The 12193-nt window shown below is 40.2% G+C and overlaps 1 long non-coding RNA gene across 2 annotated transcripts; it reads left to right on the top strand.

The window, feature by feature from the left end:
• The first annotated feature begins 217 nt into the window (after positions 1–217).
• LOC139042260 (uncharacterized) lies at positions 218–11201 on the top strand. 2 transcript variants are annotated; one of them, XR_011498774.1, is made up of 4 exons: positions 218–415; positions 4260–4879; positions 6401–6486; positions 10909–11201. It is a non-coding gene; the product is annotated as an uncharacterized lncRNA (long non-coding RNA). The 2 variants fall into 2 exon arrangements; XR_011498773.1 differs by having other exon boundaries at positions 10901–11200.
• The last annotated feature ends 992 nt before the right edge of the window (positions 11202–12193 follow it).

Below are 12193 nucleotides of genomic sequence, written 5' to 3'. Positions count from 1 at the left end.
GCCAAACAGCACCATGAGTTTAGCTGGGTCGAAGAGTCACCTACTTCACTCACCTGCTGAGCTTCCCAGAGAACAGAGCTATTTACCTGAACTGAGCAGCACTGATTTGTCATGCCATTGGATTTTTCTATTCTTTCCCTCCGAGGAAAGCGATTTCCCTTCCATACTGCAGGTGGCAGCATTGCCGGCCTCAATCCCTGCTCTGCCGTGGTTGGCTGAGTGTGTGATGATGAATCTGCCAAGGCAGAAATGCTTGTTTGCATTACAGGAGACTGTAGCTCTTTAGAATTTCATTAAAAAAAGAAAGACCACTCTTATTGCTATTATAATCATTTTACATTTTCACTATGTCTCTAGAGCAGGCAAATATGGCAGCAGCGTTGTAAGCTTCTGTGTGGCTCTTTCAAAATCAGAGGTAAGAATTTTTTAAATTCCTGCCCACGGTCAAAATAGATCTACTATTTTTAATTATTTTTGCAAAAGAATATTAGTGGCTACATCTTAGTGAGATTACAGTGTGGAAATATTTATTCTGTTGTGCTAAAGCCACATGGTTAGTTTTCAGCTGGAGAAGTTATTCTTTTATATATTTTATTTTCCTGATTCTATCTATTGAATAATGTCTTATTAAACAGTAATAATAGGTAAGTTCCTACCATGTTCTGAGTTTGGTGCAGAACATATAAATTCTTAGATTATGAGCTCCTTGAGAGTGGCCATTTTGTCTTAATTATCGTGTATTTCCAATACTGATTAATACATATAAAATAATGATATTTAATATTTGGATGTGCCAGCCACTGTTGCAAATGTTTTACACATATCAACACATGTAATTCTCATCACAATGGTCTGAGGAATGTATTGTTATTATTATCTCCATTTTATAAATGAGGACATTGAGACGCAGAGAGAGTAAGTAACCTCTAGGCAAGTTTCAAGGTATGGTAATCTTGGTTACTTTTTGGTCTCTGAATGGTTTTTTGATTTAGTATCCCTTAGAATGCTAGATGTGTGAGTTCCTTAAAAATTGAAGCAAAGCAAAATTTCACATATTTTAAAAAATGTATTTTGTCATTTATGCAAATATTGTGTGATTCCACTTAAATGAGGTATCTAGAGCAGTCGAATTTGTAGAAATAGAAAGTAGAATGGTGGTTGCCAGAGCGTAGGGGAAGGGAGAAATGAAGAGTTCTTGTCCAATGGATATAGAATTCTAGTTTTGCAAGAAGAAAAATTTCTGAAGATCTGTTGCGTACCAATGTGAGTATACTTAACACTACTGAACTGCACACTCAAAAATGGTTAAGACGGTCAATTATATATATTTTTTTACTACAATTAAAGATTTAAAAAAGACACTTGTCCAAGAGAAACAAACAAATCATAATTTGTCATTATGTAATGAATTCAGTTTGTAGTTAATTAAAGTTTCAGTTGAGGCTCTGAGCACATTAAAATCATATTTGTTGGACCAGCAAGCAGGGTCAGATGTTTGCTTGTGTTTTTTTATGTTCCTAACAGTGAACTCAAAAAAGTATATGCATTTGATCGCCAAATGCTCTCGATGAAGGAGAGTTACTGATAAGCAAATATTTTTTTTATTGTGGTAAAAAACACATAACATTAAATTTACCATTTTAACCATTTTTAGGTGTACATTCAGTAGAGTTAAGTATATTCGCACTTTAGTGAAAGAAATATCTAGAACTTCTTCATCTTGCAATACTGAAACTCTATACCCACTAAACACTCATTCTACCTGCCTCTCCACACCAAACCTTTGGAAACTAGCTTTCTGTTTTCTGTTTCTATGATTTTGACTATTTTGGATACTTCAAATGAATAGAATCATACAATATTTGTCCTTTTGTGACTAGCTTATTTCGCTTAGCAAAATGTACTTCAAGTTCATTCATATAGTAGCATGTGACAGGATTTCCTTCTTTTTTAAGGCTGCATAACATTTCATTGTATGTATAACCACATTTTCTATATCCATTCTTCTGTTGATTGACATTTGGATTGCTTCTACCTCTTGCCTATTGTGAATAATGCTGAGATGAAAATGGGTGTATAGATATCTCTTCAAGATCCTGCTTTGAATTCTTTTGTATACGTACCCAGAAATGGCATTGCTGGATCATATGGTAATTCTGATTTTAATTTTTTGAGGAATCTCTATACAGTTTTCCATAATGACTGCACCATTTTACATTCCCACCAACTGTGTACAAGGGTTCCAATTTTTCCACATCCTCGTGAACGCATTATTTTCTGTTCTTTTGATAGTGACCATCCTAGTGGGTATGAGGTGATATCTCATTGTGGTTTTGATTTGTATTTCTCTTATGAGTAGTGATGTCAAGCATCTTTTCATCAGCTTGTTGGCCATTCATATATCTTCTTTGGAGAATTGTCTATTCAAGTCCTTTTCCCATTTTTTAATTGGGTTATTTTTGTTGCTGTTGTTGACTTGTAGAAATTCCATATATATTCTGGATCTAAACCCCATGAGATATATAATTTGAGAATATTTTCTCCCATTCTGTATGTAGGTTGCATTTTCACTCTGTTGATTGTTTCCTTTGATGTGCAGAAGTTTTTAAGTTTGATGTAGTTCCATTTGTCTCTTTTAGCTTTTGTTGCCTATGTTTTTCGTGTCATATCTAAAAAATCATTGCTAAATCCAATGTTCCAAAGCTTGCTTCCATGTTTTATTCTAGTTTTACAGTTTTAAGTCATCTTATGTTTAGGTCTTTAATCCATTTTAAGTTAATTTTTGTGTATGATGTAAGGCAAGGTAACTTCATTCATTTGCATGTGGATATCCAGTTTTCTGAGCATCATTTGTTGAACACTCTGTCTTTTTTCCATTGTGTCATCTTGACACTTGTTGAAAAATCACTTGGCCATGTATATAAAGGTTTACTTTTAGGTTTTCTGTCTATTCCTTTGGTCTATGTGTTTGTCTTCCTGCCAGTACTACACTGTCTTAATTACTGTAGCTTTGTGGTATGTTTTGAAATCAGGAAGTGTGAGGCCTCCAACTTTGTTCTTTTTCAAGATTGTTTTGTCTACTTTGGGTCCCTTGAAATTCCTTATGAATTTTAGGATGGTTCTATTTCTGAAAAAAAATTCCTTTGGGATTTTGATAGCCATTGTAGTGAATCTGTAGATTGCTTTGGATAGTATGGACATTTAGTTAGCACTTTTAAATGGAGAAGAAAAGTGCCAATACAGGCATGATGCGGTCATTTGTTAAGCACCCCTAGTTTGCAAAATTTCACGATAAATATGGAACAGTAGGAAGAGTCCCAAGACTTTGAAACAGAAGACTTTCATTTAAACCATTACTTTGCTCTGTGACCTCATGCAAGTCATTCTATAGCTCTGAGCCATAGTTCCCTCATCTTTAACGAGGATAATAATCCTTTGTGTCTCCTAGAATTGTTGAATGAATTGAGTGAGTTAATGGCAAGAGAGCACTTTGGAATATTAATGATTATAATTATAAAACTATGATCAATACTAGTAATGACTTACATTTATATGGCGAAAAAATTGTAAAGAAAGTCTATACTTTATGTCAAAGTAGACAATCTTAGCTTGTGAATCCCTAGAAGGCAAGGAGTTGTTCTTGTTTAGTTTTGTATGTGTCATGTAGAAACACAAACAAATTTATGGGCAAGCTTTTTGGTGGTGCTGACAAGGAGAGTGGAGATAGTCATGGATAATGTTCCGGAATAGCAAAGGACAGTTTTTACTTAGGAAATAAATATATGTGTAGCTTGACTCTTTTATGTAAGCCAACCCAAATGGATATCAGGGACAACTCCTTAATATAGGTGTGGATGTTTTAAAAAGTAGAATTTCTTTCTTTTTTCTTTGCTTATTGCTTTGTTCATCCTACCATCCAGACATATAGAATCTACCACTGCTAACATTCTGGGACACCCTTCCTTCTTGTTTTTTTCAAGCATGTTTTTTGCATAGGTGAGCTCAAACTGTACATGTAATTTTGCATTCTACTTTTGATACTTAAAAATATATTGTGGACATTTTTCTACATCTTTAACTCTCCTTAAAATCATATTAATGACCGCATAATATTATATCATGTGGATTTATACTAATTGACTTAAGCAATTGCCTAATATTGGACTTTTAATATTATTCAATTTTTAGCTTTAATGCTAAGATTTTGTTGCTTCTACTCTGGAACTACTGATCTAGACTCAACTTTGTTTCTTTCTTAGGAGAAGGAGACAGACTCTCTGGGTCTAAGAACTACGGTCCCCAGGAGAATTTTCAGTCAACGTGGAAATGCCAAGGAGGATGAGGAGGTCTTTCCGAGATTCAACAGGGTCTTCATGAAATCTCTGAAATATCTGTATTGTGTTGGTCCCCCAAGTTTCTTTTGTGAAGATGGGAGCAACATGTGATATTCCCACTTCCTCTTTTTAAAACCATCCCTGGGCTGTCATTTCAGCAACATCTTAACAAATGAAAATCCTCCTCTGAGTCAATAGTAATTATAGGAATTTATCACAATTGCCAATCAAGGTGTTCTGAAGAGACTCATCTTTCTTGTTAAATTAGCTTTCACTGCACGCAAACAGTGAGTTATCTTTAGGAAATCAATTGCAGGGAAATTACAGCTTTCATGGAGTGATATAACCTTGCCAACCGTCTTGTTATACATAATTCCTCTACCAAAAAATTCAGCTGGGCTCCTGTGACTTATTTTCAGGGATTATATTTCAAAGCATGAAATGTGGAAAAGTCAACTTCTAAAGGCCCAGGATGGAGGTGGAGGCAATGACCTTGGGAACGTCCCAAGACACTTGTAGCCAATTAAACTGTCACCCCAGATGAGGTCAGTAGCCTGGGGCTTGTCATCGTAAAAGATTTTGATCCAATGGATTTGAAGGAAGCAGTCCATTACTGGGGGTAGATGTTACTGGCTATTCTTTACATCCTACAGTAGAAGAAACTTTGGTTCGAGGATACTTTGGGTAATTACTGAGCTCTATTAAAGAGGCAGTAACATAGCAGATTTTTCTGAAAATGATCAGTGGTGTGGAGTGATCAGGGATCATTTCCTGTAGCAGTTGGAGAAAATCCATTTTAACATTTAATCTCTGCTACCGGTTCCCACATCAAATATACGGCTCATTGATGCTATAACAAGATGGTAATTAATATGCAATTAAGCCAGCATTACTAGGGAATTACCATGTGGTTTTTAAATTAACTTGACTTAGCAGTTTTTATATTTATTGGCTGTGCCAGCGCATGTTTTCCTCCTGGAATGTTTGTGAATGCACTGCATGATGCCAGTAGTCATGAAAATCAGACAAAATGCTAGACTCTCACATTAGCATGACCCACCTAGGAATGGCATGTGTATAAAATAGATATGTTTTAGGAGGTTGTTAGTAGAAGGTAGAAGAACCTCTTGTAAGTTATATGTCAGTACCTTGTTAAACATCTCTTCCATATCTCATTTAATCCTTACTTCAACACTGTGGGGTCAGACTATTAGTGTTCCCATTTTACAGATCAGGAAACTGAAGCACTTGCCCAAGGTCATGAAGCTAGGAAATGACAGAGGCGGGATTTGATTCCAACCAGTGGACTCTCAAGTTCACGTTAAATGCCTCTGTCCTTACTATGTTCTTTAACAAGGGCCCCTGAAGGTTATACACTGTAAAATGGGAACACTAATAGTCTGACCCCATAGTGTTGAAGTAAGGATTAAATGAGATATGGAAGAGATGTTTAACAAGGTACTGACATATAACTTATAAGAGTCATGCAGGAAAGTGAAGCCGGGTACTTGAAGGGTACTGTAGATATTCAATAAGAACACGATTGCCTTTTGCCCTTGTTCCCATCACAGACAGGGATGAATCTTGTCAATTTGCTGTTTTCTTGTTTAACTTGAAGGGTGACTGAGGTCTCCAGGATTTGTTTATTTTGCAGAAGAAAGAGAAGGCCTTGGGGGAGGTTGTGATCACCAGATGGCTGGCCCCCAGCAGCTTTTGCAGATTGCCCAGAGGCTTAATGGGAGTGACCCCTTTGTTTCTCCAAAGCTCCTCCTGCCAAGCCCCTTAGCTCTATAATCCCCCCCCCCCCCCGCTTTTTGCTCTTGTTAAGGCTGATTTGAGCAAACCCCTGGCCTTCTCTTCTTGGCCAACTGCACTGGAGGTTTTCTCCATCTCCAAGCACCGATGTCTCAGTGTTTGGCTTGTTGGACATCAGGGCACAACAATTTGAGATTAAGAGGTTTGGTATCAATAGCATCACACCTTCGTTATCAGAGTCGGTTGGAGAGTGCCTTTTTGAGAATATCAGAGACAATTTCTCTGTACAGAGCTTGGTCTCTCTTTGGCAGGTGGATACATGCAGGTTCTGGGGAGAGACACATTGCAAGGCTGCACTCTATTCCTGTTTGTGCAACAAACACCTGTGTGATTTTGGGTAAGTCACTAAACATTTGTAGCCTCAGTTGCTTCATTTTCTTTTTAAAAGATAAAATTGCCTCAGATGAAGGCCAAGACACTTCCAGAAAGTGGATTTTTAATTCGGCAGAATTAACCATTTTAAACCCACTCCTGAACTATCATATAGTTTCAGGGCTCTGTAACATAGTTCTAAAATTGTGAATTCGAAGCTGGATACCCGAGGGGTACTTTAGATATTAAATCAATTTGCTGTTTTTGCTGTTTAACTTCAGAGGTGACTGGGTCTCAGGCATTTGTGAGCTTGTTTTGCAGGAGAAAGAGTGTGGCTTTGGGGAGGTTGTGATCACCGGATGGCCAGCCCTCAGCAGCTGTTGAAGCCCAGAAGTCAGATTGCCACCCCTTTGTTTCTCTGAAGCCCCTCCTGCCAAGCCCCTTAGTTCCATAAAATCCCCCACTTTCTGTTCTTGGGGAAGCAGATCTGAGTGAACCCAGGCTCTCACCTACTTGTTTTGGCCAATTCAAATAAATCTTTCTCCATCTATCTTTTTTTTTTTTTTTTGAGGAAGATTAGCCCTGAGCTAACTACTGCCAGTCCTCCTCTTTTTGCTGAGGAAGACTGGCCCTGAGCTAACATCCGTGCCCATCTTCCTCTACTTTATATGTGGGACGCCTACCACAGCATGGTGTGCCAAGCAGTGCCATGTGTGCACCTGGGATCCGAACCAACGAACCCTGGGCCTCGGAGAAGTGGAAGGTGTAAACTTACCCGCTGTGCCACTGGGCTAGCCCCTCTTTCTCCAACTCTAAGCTCGGATATGTCAATGTTTGGCTTACTGGGCATCAGGCACACGAATTTAAGATTAAGAGCTTCAGTATCAAATTCAGACAGAAAGCCTGGTTAGGATCCATGATGACATTATTCTCAAAGGGTCACTAAGGCTGGAGGAAGGTGCTAGGCAAGGAAGACAGGGCTCTGAGAGAGGGTGGCCAATGAAGTGAGGTCTGAAGGGACAGTCAGGGAGAAAGAAGTAGGGGCTGCCATTTGTCAGGGGTCAAACACAGTGGAAATTATACAGGAAAACTACTGAATATTTTGCAAAGAGAAGAACCACTGACTGTGGGATGGACCTAAGAGGAAAATCTGCTCTGCAAGTTAAATGAAGCCTAGGGTAGTTTGTCAGCATGTAAAGAATTTTTGTAAGAAAAGAAAAGAAAATGCTAGGCTTCTCTACTGGACAGTTACTGTTTTTAGGCAGATTTTTGTGCTCCTCAGATACGGGACACACAGACATATGCAGGATGGCTTTCTCTTTTTGCTCAGATTGGGCCACTGCTTGTGCATTTGGTGTTTTGTGTGAAATAGAGTCACTCTCATGGATGGACCTTGAGGGTATTTTGCTGAGTGAAATAAATCAGACAGAGAAAGACAAATACTGCATGATTTCACTCATATGTGGAAGATAAACAAACAAATGCATAGATATTGAGAACAGATTGGTGGTTACCAGAGGGGAAGGGATCCGGGGGAGGGTGAAAGGGTAAAGGGGCATGTGTGTATGGTGACGGATGGAAACTAGACTTTTAGTGGTGAACATGATGCAGTCTGACAGGAGCCGAAATATAATGATGTACACCTGAAATTTACACACTGTTATAAACCAAAGTGACTTCAATAAAATAAATAAATAAAAAAAATTAAGAAAAAAAAAAAGAGTCACTACACAGAGCAGGCACGGCCCCTTGGCAGTGTGGCTTGGGAGCAGACCATATGTTTGTGAGAAAGGTGTTCATTCCTCCGGGCATCCTTGTGCTGGAGGTCTGCTCCCATCTCCTGCTTAGCCAGGCAGCCTTGTGCCTAAATAACCTTCACCTTGGGAATAGGGCCTCTGAAGCTGGAAGAATCAAAGGCCTGGGCTGATGGAGCTGTCCATGCAGCTACAGGGCTAAATTTTCTTTACCTGGGAGAGTGGCCTTCTCTGCACAGCAAAATTGAGATGTCTGCCTGCTTCTGTAGGCCACGGCTTCCGATGTATGTCAGGGGTGCTAATACTTGTTGGTTCTCCAGGTTGACAGACTGGAGAGATAGTGCGAGGGCATAAAATCAACCTGCCGTTCCTAGTTTCTCTCCTTGGTCTAGTTACGAGCTGAGCGGCCAAAATAGTTTACGGCCTGCTCCTGTCTGAAGAGGCTATTGGAGGAACCCAGCTCTGAGAAGTGATGCCCTTGCACTAATTCAGCCTGCATCTGAGCAAATCAAAACCAGAGTTGCAACATCTGGAGTCAGTACCTTTTCTTTCAGCATAGGAAGGGCAAGCGCCTTGGAAGCTACAGCCTTTGAATCAGGGCCCAAGGCCAAACACAGTGTGATGGCTCTTCCTGTGCCCTCAGTGTCCCCTGGAGCCGCGGAGTCACAAATCTTTAGAAGGTGGCTCTTTACCCTGAAGGGGCCTTGGAGCATCCTCCAGTTGTTCTATGCAAGCTTCTGTCATTGCTCGAAGCAAAGGTTACCCTCTAGGTCCCTAGGGCTTAAAAGTACAGCGCCTCCGATTATCTTGGAAGCTGGTGGGGGCAGGGATTGTGGGTAAGGAGTCTGCTAAGAAACTAGGTGATAAATGCTTAAAAAGGAAGTATAATACTTTTTCTCTTGTCCTCATTTGTTATTGAAAAAGCAATGAAACAACATAAAATGAAACAAAAAAAAAAAGAAAGAAATGAGACCCATAGCCCCCCCATCTCTGCTCGGCAACAGTTTTCACTTTGGCACATTGACTTCCAGTTCTTGTGCCTGTATACGCACACAGTTATAAATCAGAGTTGCAATTTATAACGTATTAGACGGAGGAAGCAGAATACTAAATGCTTTCTCATATTTCTTCCTACTATCTTCCTGTGTCTCAATTTTAATGGCTGGATAATGCTTATTTATTAAAATAATAGCATACTTTAAAAATCTTACTCTTTAACCTTTATTACTTCTCTGCCCTTACATCTTTCTTAACTTCATTCTGTGGCAACAGGAAGGAGCGTTTATCATGTTTAGACTTTAGAAAAATATCTCGGGTTCACCAGTACTGATAGAATGTAAACTTGAAAGTCTCGCCTGCCAAAATTATACTTTATGTCACTTGTTATCAGTGAATTTATATCAGAGAATCCTCCTCTAGTTTATAACACCATTTCAGACATGTTATCTCATGAGATCCTCACCACAAGTGTATGGTAGGTATTTTTTCACTTTTATAGATGAGGAAAAAAACCATGTAAAAGCAACTGGCAACTCCCAAACTTAATGTCAGACTTCTGACTCATTGTCCAGTGAACTCCTGTTCACCCTTCAGAACTCAGTTCACACATCATGACCTATCAATAACTTTTTTTTTTTTGAGGAAGATTTGCCCTGAGCTAACATCCGCTGTCAATCCTCTTCTTTTTGCTGAGGAAGACTGGCCCTGAGCTAACATCCATGCCTATCTTCCTCCACTTTATATGTAGGACGCCTACCACAGCATGGCTTGCCAAACGGTGCCATGTCCGCACCCGGGATCTGACCCGGCAAACCCCAGGCCACTGAAGCAGAATGTGAGAACTTAACTGCTCCACCACTGGGCCAGCCCCATTTTTTTTTTATTATTATTTTTTATTTTTAAAGATTTTATTTTTTCCTTTTCCTCCCCAAAGCCCCTCCGGTACATAGTTGTATATTCTTCGTCGTGGGTCCTTCTAGTTGTGGCATGTGGGACGCTGCCTCAGCGTGGTCTGATGAGCAGTGTCATGTCCGCGCCCAGGATTCGAACCAACGAAACACTGGGCCGCCTGCAGCGGAGCGCGCGAACTTAACCACTCGGCCACGGGGCCAGCCCCAAGCCCCATTTTTTTTTTAAAGATTTTATTTTTTTCCTTTTTCTCCCCAAAGTCCCCTGGTACATAGTTGTATATTCTTAGTTGTGGGTCCTTCTAGTTGTGGCATGTGGGATGCCGCCTCAGCATGGCCTGATGAGCGGTGCCATGCGCGCCCAGGATCCAAACCAGCAAAACCCTGGGCTGCCACAGTGGAGAGCACAAACTTAACCACTTGGCCACGGGGCCGACCCCTCAATAACTTTTGTTATCAATGTCCTCCTAAATCCCATTCTCATGAATGAAAATTTTCCTTCATTGCTTTTTTAAAAAATTATGCTAAAATACTCATAGCATAAAATCAACCATCTCAACCATATTTAAGTCTACAGTTCACTGGCATTAAGAACATTCATGCTGTTGTGTAACCATCACTGATACCGGCTCAACACAACGTTGACATAAGGGAAGCCATAAGGTAGAAAAGAAACCGTATGGTAACTTTAAATGACCTCTTACCCAGCCCAGATGTCTTCTGTAGATTTTGTGGCTCCTTCCAGCTGCTTTAAGATGATAACTTTTGTTCTTTTGAGTTCCTTAGGACGTGATGACCCCTGGGCAGACAGCCTATGCTGATAGCCATCATCAATGACAACTGAAAGATCAAGGTATATGGCAACTGCTCCATTCTCTGATGCATATCCAATAAAACAAAGGACTATTGGGAACTGGGACCAGATGTCTGCCCCACCCAGAGACCAGCCACCTCCCCGACCTGGAGACTGGCCTGTATATAACTAGCCTGTAGTCTTTGTTCTGTGAGATGGTTCTTTCTGACATGAGTTGACCATCTTCCCTCTTGCTAGCAAGCTGGAATAAAGTTCTTTCTCTCCTACCACCTTGCCTCCTGAACTATCGGCATGTCTTGCGGCGGGCAGACGAGCCTAATTGGGCAGTAATATCACCACCATCCCTCTCCAGAGCTTGTTCATCATCCCAAATAGAAATTCTGTTCCTGTTAAATACTAAACTCCCCCTTTCCCCTTCCCTTCAGCCCCCAGGAACCTCCATTATTCTTTCTCTGGTTATGAATTTGCCTATCCTAGGCACCTCATATAAGTGGGATCATGCAATCTTTATCCTTTTGTGCTGGCTTATTTTACTTAACATAATGTCTTTAAGGTTCACCCATCTTGTAGCATGTGTCAGAATTTCCTTCCTTTTTAAGGCTGAATTATATTCCAGTGTGCATGTGTGTATCACATTTTGTTTATCCTTTTATCTGTTAGTGGAGACTTGGGTTATTTCTATCTCTTGGCGATTATGAATAATACTGCTACAAACGCTGGTGTACAAGTATTGGTTTGATTCCCTACTCTCAACTTTTTTGAAAGTGGAATTGCTATATCCTGGAAGTAGAATTGTTGGATCATGTGATCAATCTATGTTTATGTTTTTGAGGAACCACCAAACTGTTTTGCATAGTGGTTTCACCATTTTACATTCCCACCAGCAATGCCCAAGACTTCCAATATTGATACTGGCCCTGATATTGGTTTCCCTACATTAAATCCAGGATATATGGGGTTAAAACCAAAGCACTCATTCCCTGCTTATTCCCTGCCTTCCTGGCTCCAGAATCCACTATCCTCCATGGAGACAAACAGCCAAGGACAATCACCTGGATTTGTTATCTCCTCCTCCTCCTCCCCACAAGGAGCTACAGGTTTGTGGAAAAGCTGCTAACCAGCAAGATCACAGGCTCCCTCATCTCTGAAAGTAGTCTCGAGGCCAAAGACAGGCTGAGGGAAAAGCTCTGACCAGCAAGGTCATATGCTCCCCCTCCCCTACCGAAAACCCCAAATAAAAACCCTAATGTTTAGCTT

The sequence above is a fragment of the Equus asinus genome, chromosome 27, assembly GCF_041296235.1.
Source record: "Equus asinus isolate D_3611 breed Donkey chromosome 27, EquAss-T2T_v2, whole genome shotgun sequence".
NCBI classification, from domain to species: Eukaryota; Metazoa; Chordata; class Mammalia; order Perissodactyla; family Equidae; genus Equus; species Equus asinus.
This window is presented reverse-complemented; position numbering and strand designations above follow the sequence as displayed.